A 9770-nucleotide genomic window follows, 5' to 3' on the forward strand; every position below is an offset into this window, starting at 1 on the left:
GTACTCATGTGTTCACCTTTTTTCTTTCCCAGAATACCATTTGACAACTTCCGTCATAACGCCATTAATCTTATGACTTGTGACGCCTTTTTCTTTTGTTATCTATTACACAAACACTTCATCATCTAATTCCTAAATCCATATTTTATTTAATAAACTAACATTTAATACCTAAATAACAAAACACAAATAGCACGGCATGCTCACTTACTCATAGGAGTAACGACGTTATGAAAAAAAAAAAAGTAAACACAAGGGTATTATATGTAAAACTTAAAATTATAGGTATTATGTGTAATCTACCAAAATTCGAGGGTACCATGAAAAGTTTCTGTTATAATATTGACCATTTTATCGCTCTTTCTCCCACCCAAAAAAAATGGTACAACTTTAAAAATTTAACATTTAATTCAAGATTATGTTTAAAGTCTCTTATTTGATAAGTATATTGATGGTTATCAAATTATACCTCGCAAGTGCATGATTGTCGTTGTACACTATTTGAGGGTCGATCCCACGAGGAGCTAGGGAGAATATTAATCGTTCTAATTCTTATGCTTAGCTAAGTCGGATAAAACAAGGATGAATTAATATCTAAAGGACTAAACTAAATAACAATTGAATATAAATAAATAATGCAAAAGTTAAAGAATAAAAGCATGCTAAAACAATGCGGCTTTACTCAATAAATAAGGACCTAGGGAGCGACTAAACCACCGACATTCGTAATAAATCATGAGTTCCTTCAACTAGTTGTCAAGGGGGAAGTGTATTGGGTGGAGACGCCTCTAATTCGCCCACCAACTCCCTCCCGGGCTCATGGTGGGACACTAGTGATACCGAATCAACTCCCTCTCGGGCTCATGACTCGATTTCCCCCGACTCAAGACTCAAGGCTCACCAAAGTGGGCCCACTCCGCTCACCTCTCATCAAGATCAAGGGCTTAAGCCCGCGATAAACTCCCGGTCATCCCTACCCTTCTCCCGAAGGCGAACTTCAGACCGAAAAACAAAGGCACCCGACTTGGGTTCTCCTGTAACACCCCCATACTCCAAGTGCCTTACCAGGACCACTCAGGTATAAGGATGCCACCATCTCGGTTACCCGAGGCATGATATTCATAAGACAATAACGAAACAGCTTTAAAAGTAAAGAAAGTTTAAAGTGATTACATAGCAATACCAAACTGATAAAAAGAAATACAAGATCCTCAGACGGTCTACTGCTAAAACTATCAAAGCTATAAAACATCGTCTGACACAGCGGAAGACTTCTAACTGCCACGTGATGACTCATCCCATCTATCCCATACGCATCACATCACACCTGCTCAATAACTGCTCACCACCCCCGAATGGATCACCACAGTTTTTAAAACATTTAAACGGGGTCAGTACTAATCACACAACTCAATATATATCAACAATAAGATAAACAGACAGCTTAACCGTCACACACACAACCACACCAATTCCAACAATCTCAATCACCGACTGTCCACTGGACTAGCCCTGCCAGTGGGGGACCGCAGCCGCACCCACCAAATCCCCGCTCCTCATAATGAGCGATAACCCTGTCCATTAATGTACACATCCCTTCTGTGGCGGGTTCCACAGAAGGCGAAACTAGGGCGTGAAGCCACTCCCGCAAGTGACCCCACTCAGCCGAGGACACGCCTCGAGAACCACAGACAACAATCACAAACACGATCGCAATCACAACCGTCACAATACAATTACTATATCAACAATCAATCTCAACACATCAACCAATATCCCATTATGGGACTAATACTGAGTAGGAGATCCTACCTGGAACAGCAACACAATCAGACGGTCTCAACAGCTGTATCACAAATCCTTTTCTACGAATCCTCCTCCTAACATATAATCACATAATTACTAACAATCACAAAACTAACACAAAACCCCCAATCCCAAAATTAGGGTTTAACGAAACTTGACGAAATACTATAAAATTGGTATGTAGATCTTACCCTCGACGCAAGGATCGCAAAGGTATAAAGAACGATGGAATCCGACCTCTCAAGCTCCGGGATTTGTCAACAACACGAATGAATGCGAAGAACGTAACTTGAATCTCCCTTTTAATGTTATTAGGTTTGTAAAAGTGTATTATGAAAGTGACAGAAAGATTTATATATTAATCCGTGTTATTAACAAAACCCGTCGAATTATCACTCGCTAACCGAGCTACTCGATCGAGTAGCTAAGGTACTCGATCGAGTGCCCCCTTACTCGATCGAGTGCCCCCTTACTCGATCGAGTACCCAACAGGTCAGAAACTATTTTAAAACGCAACTCACCCTTACTCGACAGAGTAAGGCTTACTCGATAGAGTACCCAAAGACTCATAAATACGGAGTATTACAGTCTTCCCTCCTTAAAAAGAACTTCGTCCCCGAAGTTCAACCCATACATAAAAACAAACATACTAACTCGGTCAAGACGCAACAAAGCTACTAAGAACTCAAAAAAAACCCCAACTTACAGAACATGAAACCATGAACTCTTAACACCAACTCTACCAACTATTCCTACCTCCACACCTCACTCACGATGTCGTATCAACTACATCATAAACTCTCCCGACACTAACTCCATACATAACCAACTACATAAACATCAAACGGAATGTTACATTCTACCACCCTTAAAAGGAACTTCGTCCTCGAAGTTTACTCACACTCATAACCTCATCATCCAACTGTCAACACTATCGAAGTATTCTCGCATTCCTAATATTGAACTACTACAAGCACGTCCATGACCTTTTAACACTATCAACCACAACATATACAAAGCCATACCTTATGCTACACCAACACTCTACTTCCAAATATACTACCATATGTACAACCATCAAAATCTCTTTTATCGCATCCTACTCCTCTTAAGATAAATGTTACGTCCTCGTAACTCACTAATACTAAATTCTACATATATCTTTTCATTATCCTCATCACCACCGCATGTCAAAGATAACCACCTAGAACCTAAACACTCGCCATGCACATATCCAAGGCTCTCTTACTTAAACAACTCTCATACTTCACTTCACTCGTCACACCACCTAACCTATACCACAACATCCTTAACTTAAACCAAAACTTCACTTGTTCCCTATTACCGCAACATGACACACCTCTCTATATAAACTACATAAAACTCTTATCATCAAAAGCATAACTCACGATCCACACTTGTTACGTACACTCACACTAGATCCTCAAGTTCATTTCTTTCATTACCGCAAGACTCATACATAACTTAACACGACACTAATTACTCAACACCCTACACTCACTGTCTCAACAAAGGATTATGAACCACCCGCATATATCGATCATGATTATGACTACGATGCCTCAACTTAAAACAAGATCAAAATTATCAGAATAACTTCGCACAATCAGTGTCCCATCAACAGAATGTCACTATACCATGACAACAACGAAAACATGTACAACTCTCTTTCATATCATACTCTACCCTCATTCCAAAACTTAACTGGTAAGAAACATCAATAAACAAAACAACTGTCTATCCGTACAAACTGAAACTCACAGGAAGCAACATTAAACAAAACAACAATTTATGTGTAACTGGTATGTACTTTCGAAACTCGAATCATAATCATCCCGCCTACTCCACCACAACCGGTGACGACATCACAATACCACCACCAACAGCTACACCGCAATTCGAAAATACCCGCATCACAACACTAGGTACCGTGCCCGGATCACCACCCGAGGCATCACAACCACATCGATAGTCATCACAACTTACACAGTCCCATAAACACTGACTCAACATAACTTCTCGGACAAGAAAAACTTACTCAAATCCACTTTACTAAATCATAATGCAACATGTTATATGAATTAAATAGATAATAATCTCATGAACATCATCCTTACCATTTCACGGAATAAACAAGTATCATCCATACACATACAATTTTAACTATCCATGCCAGATCAATCACATTATTACCTTTTTAGCCTCATTCCATCAGATTGTCGTACCCTACATATATCACAAACATTCATATAACATCTTTATAACTATCACACCATACCGCTTCTCGTGAGGTCAGAACCTCACACGAACATTTATACACATCATAGACCCACAATCACATCCAACTAGTCAATCCTGATCACGTAAGCTACCACTCGATAAAGGTTACCTGTCGCCCGAGCTTAACTCATATGCCCCTCATAACATATTTTTCCATTCGCATAACCATCACCTCATGCCATACCACTAATATTAAACCACTAGCGCTCGCCTCATATAACCACATCTTATACTCCCTTGCAACCATACATATCAATCCGGCCTTTGTAAAATCAACCTCTCTAGGACTGCTGTCTTTCTTATCTATCATCACCCTTAACCACTAGTGACAACACCACAATACCACCACAGCTCGTATATCCAACCTCTTACACTTATATCAAAACAACACGGTTTTTCTCCTATCTTTGGTTAACATCCCCAAATAAAGAACATCAAACCCATCAACAAAATTACCTCAACGTTATTCCCAATACTATATTAATTGTATCGTCATCTAACTTTCCACCAAAAAATCTCATATCGTGCAGATATTCTACCAACTTCTTATTCCCTTAATTCCTCAAAACCCATGAATAATCATGTTGTCCCGAGATTCCTATGTAACCGTTAACTCAAATCCCCATGATAGTATCATACATCTTGACGATTCCTTACTTTTATATCACATAACTCCGGTCAACAGTTTTCCTAGTTTTACTCCCCTCATTCTTTTCTTTTACTCTCGACAAAATCAATTAACCATAAAACTCCTTATTACTTCTTCTTAACTCTTTAGTGTTCCGTTTGCTTTCTCATTGCTCCAAGACTCACATCCCATTATTTATATCGATATCATCTCATTCTTTCTTACCATGGATCTTCTCTTATTATGCTATCACTCACACTTGCCACTAATTTATCCATAAAATCAACGTTCACTGTTCAAACAATTGCATCTCATTCGTACATCTCTAGAACTCAAAATTTATTTCATACCGTTAAATGCCCAAAGAAATCACACGTAGTTTCACCTCTTAATAAACCAAATCTTTCAAACTCACTCACTGTCTACAAATCCACCTCGCAACATGTCTCCATAAAGTTCACTATATACCACTATTCTCAACCCCTTTTAAAACGAACTTTCACTACTTATATTCTTGACTCACTCGACTCCTAACCATCTCCCTCCATAATTCTTTACACATCTCAAGTTGCCACTATCCACATCCTTACTCTCAATCCTTTCATTCTCACGTTCCTTAGACTCACATCTTCCCTTGTCCATATTCACTTACTTTTTACATTACTCAACATACAAACATATCACTCATCTCATCTCACAAAACATGTTCTATGTCTCTATAAACCATACCAATCTTCCTTTTCTTTTTCCACTATCCATCACAACACATATAACTCATGTCCTCCAACCGAACTCCTACTCACTACAGGTGCCACTCACTACACCATAAGATTGGGTAACTTACGTATCAAGACCAACATACATGTAAAACAATGCATAAAGAAGCAAAATAACACCTTTGAATTAAACATAATATGCAACGAAGTCAAAGGGTAAGCATATGACCCAAAACAGGGGGTCACTAGATCGAAATAGTGCAAGCCACTCGATCGAGTAAGGGACTTACTCGATCGAGTAGGTGAAGATCAGAAGCACGTAAAACAAATCACCAGGGATACTCGATCGAGTAACTAACGTACTCGATCGAATTCCCCCATACTCGATCGAGTACCAATGATACTCGATCGAGTACCCCAATTCTCAGCACTGTCCAGTTTTCGTAAAACAGTCATAACTCACTCATTACTTGGTCGTTTTGGGCGTGTGACCTATCGTTAGAATCGTAAAAGGACAAGCTATCACCTCCAATTGGAATCACATCAAAATCATTTATGCATCTCAAGTTATAATAGTTTAAAGACAACCTCTTTATAAACGAAAAGCACAACTATTGATTTTTACTTCCCAAACGACTTAACAATAACAAGGTAGACAAAACGACTCAGTACTCATAAAACCAGTATTGCTAATCTCACGTTACCATCTTCAAAAATCAAGCAACAACATCCATCATGCACCTATATTATTTAACTCATTAGTCATGTACTAACCGCATACTTTAAATTTTATAACTTTTCGTAACACAAAACATTCTCATACATTACAAATCCTATTTCCATGTTACTAATACAACAACATTACAAATACACTTCGTCACCTAAACATATTCATAATCACAAAATTCATATTCTCATGCAATTGCTACTCCATCTTTTCCAATCCATTCATCCATTTCCAACACATTACTCACTATTCTCATACACTTTTCTAACAATTCCAACCAACATTGTAAACCAACTATCATGCAACATGCTTTCAATCAAAACATACGAAATCACATCATCACCATCTTTTCTACACATTCCTCATTCTCCACATACATACATCCACTGATTCATGCCACACATCACTATATAGATACACAATTCACAAGATAAACACATAGCGATCCCGACTCATATCCCATGGTGACCGGTTCAAAATTATAGGGCGAGTTCGCGACTTTAGGACATCTCCCAATTCTTTGCATTAGCTCCTACAACCTTTACCCCGGGTTCATTTTAATTGACTCCCTATATTCATTGGATTCATTGGTTACAGGTTTCAGGATTGTCGCTCTGATACCATTTGTAACACCCCCATACTCCAAGTGCCTTACCAGGACCACTCAGGTATAAGGATACCACCATCTCGGTTACCCGAGGCATGATATTCATAAGACAATAACGAAACAACTTTAAAAGTAAAGAAAGTTTAAAGTGATTACATAGTAATACCAAACTGATAAAAAGAAATACAAGATCCTCAGACGGTCTACTGCTAAAACTATCAAAGTTATAAAACATCGTCTGACACAGCGGAAGACTTCTAACTGCCACGTGACGACTCATCCCATCTATCCCATACGCATCACATCATACCTGCTCAATAACTGCTCACCACCCCCGAATGGATCACCACGATTTTAAAACATTTAAACGGGTCGATACTAATCACACAACTCAATATATATCAACAATAAGATAAATGACTGACTTAACCGTCACACACACAACCACACCAATTCCAACAATCTCAATCACCGATCGTCCACCGGACTAGCCCCGCCATGGGGGACCGCACCGCACCCACCAAATCCCCGCTCCTCATAATGAGCGATAACCCCGTCCATTAATGTACACATCCCTTCGTGGCGGGTTCCACGAAGGCGAAACTAGGGCGTGAAGCCACTCCCGCAAGTGACCCCACTCGGTAGGACACGCCTCGAGAACCACAGACAACAATCACAAACACGATCGCAATCACAACCGTCACAATACAATTACTATATCAACAATCAATCTCAACACATCAACCAATATCCCATTATGGGACTAATACTGAGTAGGAGATCCTACCTGGAACAGCAACACAATCAGACGGTCTCAACAGCTGTATCACAAATCCTTTTCTACGAATCCTCCTCCTAACATATAATCACATAATTACTAACAATCACAAAACTAACACAAAACCCCCAATCCCAAAATTAGGGTTTAACGAAACTTGACGAAATACTATAAAATTGGTATGTAGATCTTACCCTCGACGCAAGGATCGCAAAGGTATAAAGAACGATGGAATCCGACCTCTCAAGCTCCGGGATTTGTCAACAACACGGATGAATGCGAAGAACGTAACTTGAATCTCCCTTTTAATGTTATTAGGTTTGTAAAAGTGTATTATGAAAGTGACAGAAAGATTTATATATTAATCCGTGTTATTAACAAAACCCGTCGAATTATCACTCGCTAACCGAGCTACTCGATCGAGTAGCTAAGGTACTCGATCGAGTGCCCCCTTACTCGATCGAGTGCCCCCTTACTCGATCGAGTATCCTAGTTACTCGATCGAGTACCCAACAGGTCAGAAACTATTTTAAAACGCAACTCACCCTTACTCGACAGAGTAAGGCTTACTCGATAGAGTACCCAAAGACTCATAAATACGGAGTATTACATCTCCCTCCCGGGCTCAACCCAAGTCGGCACACGACTAAAACAAGGTAATGTGATCAACCCCAACCTAACCAACTCCCGTTTGTGGACAAGAGTCAAAACCGACAATTACTCCCAAATAGACACAACAATTCGATTCCTTTGTTTAAACCCAACAACCCCTCCTCAAAAACTAATTTAATGAACTCAATTAGATAAATTACTCATGTTAGGGTCTAATCGCACCCTAGTGAAAGGACTACTCACTATTCATGGTTAATTTAGCAAGACAAGCAATAAAGGAGGATTCTTTTAGTGTAAACATGATGTAAAATTGGATTCTACAATTAATCATGCAATAATTAAATAAAACTATGATAATAGACAAATTAAGCTAAGATGGGTAGAGATTAAACCAAAAGACACAATCTTTGACACAACCAACCCAAAGATTCAATCTTTGGGTGAAAACAACAAAAGAGAACAAGGAAAAGATGAACAAGAGAGAGAAAAGCAATAATCAAACAACTAGAAGAAGAATTCTAACATAAACCACTTAACAAAACTAAAGAGTAAGCAAATGTAAACAAATGAAATTAAAGAGAGAAAGAGAAATTGAAATATACCAACAACAAGAATAATTGAGTAAACAATGAGGAACTTGGTGAAAGAAATCTTGAATCTTGTAAATTGTTTGAAGGATTGTCACAAATTACAAGGGTTTTTCTATTTCTTCCACTAAGAGTTGTTATATGATGATGATCTCTTCAGAAAACTCAAGTTTTTTGCTTATATACTAGGTTAAAATCAAGTAAAAACGACTTAAAACAATGTCGTTTAAGCTAATAAGAGTATTGCGCGAATCTGGAGATGCGCACTGCCAAGTTGAGATACGCACGGTCAGATGCGCACGGTTTGTGCTTTCCTGTAAGAGATGCGCATCTGCTTCTGGATACGCATTAGACTCAGCCTTTTGTTCTCTTAAGCCTTTTATTCCGTCTTGGGTTGGGCTTGTGGTCATGTGTATCGCATATGGGCCTCCCTTAGTGGGTGTAATATTGCTAAATCATCATCTTTCCTACAAAAAATGGATAAACACAACCAAAACCGAAACAAACTTTCAAAAGGACGGGATTTGAGCATTATATGGAATTAAAACCTTGAAATGCACATAAAATACATTCAAGTGAGCTATAAGCAAAGGTTCTTAGGCATAGAAAGAGCGTAAATAACGAAGTTAACATATACTTTAAGAGATTCAATATATTTGGGGTGCTACCTAAGTTCCAAGTGTGGGAAATAATCTGTATACTTCCCTTAAAAATGAAGGATTATAACGAATTTAATTAAGACGATCACTAGTCATAAAATAAATACATAAACAAAGTAAAAGATTCAGAAATAACCTTCGGTCCTAGCAAAAACGGCCTAAGAACAATATCAAAATTGATATTCGCCTATCAGTTGCACCCAAGACGATATGAGATATGCCCTATTGATTGTGCTAGAATCGATCTAAAATTTTCTGTAAAATTTAGTTGTTTTGTGTTTTTCTGATGAGAGAGGAGGCTAGGTCAAGAAAAAGAATTAGGGTAGAATAATTCTCTCCCTTTCTTTCT

The sequence above is a fragment of the Silene latifolia genome, chromosome 1, assembly GCF_048544455.1.
Source record: "Silene latifolia isolate original U9 population chromosome 1, ASM4854445v1, whole genome shotgun sequence".
Classification (NCBI taxonomy): domain Eukaryota; kingdom Viridiplantae; phylum Streptophyta; class Magnoliopsida; order Caryophyllales; family Caryophyllaceae; genus Silene; species Silene latifolia.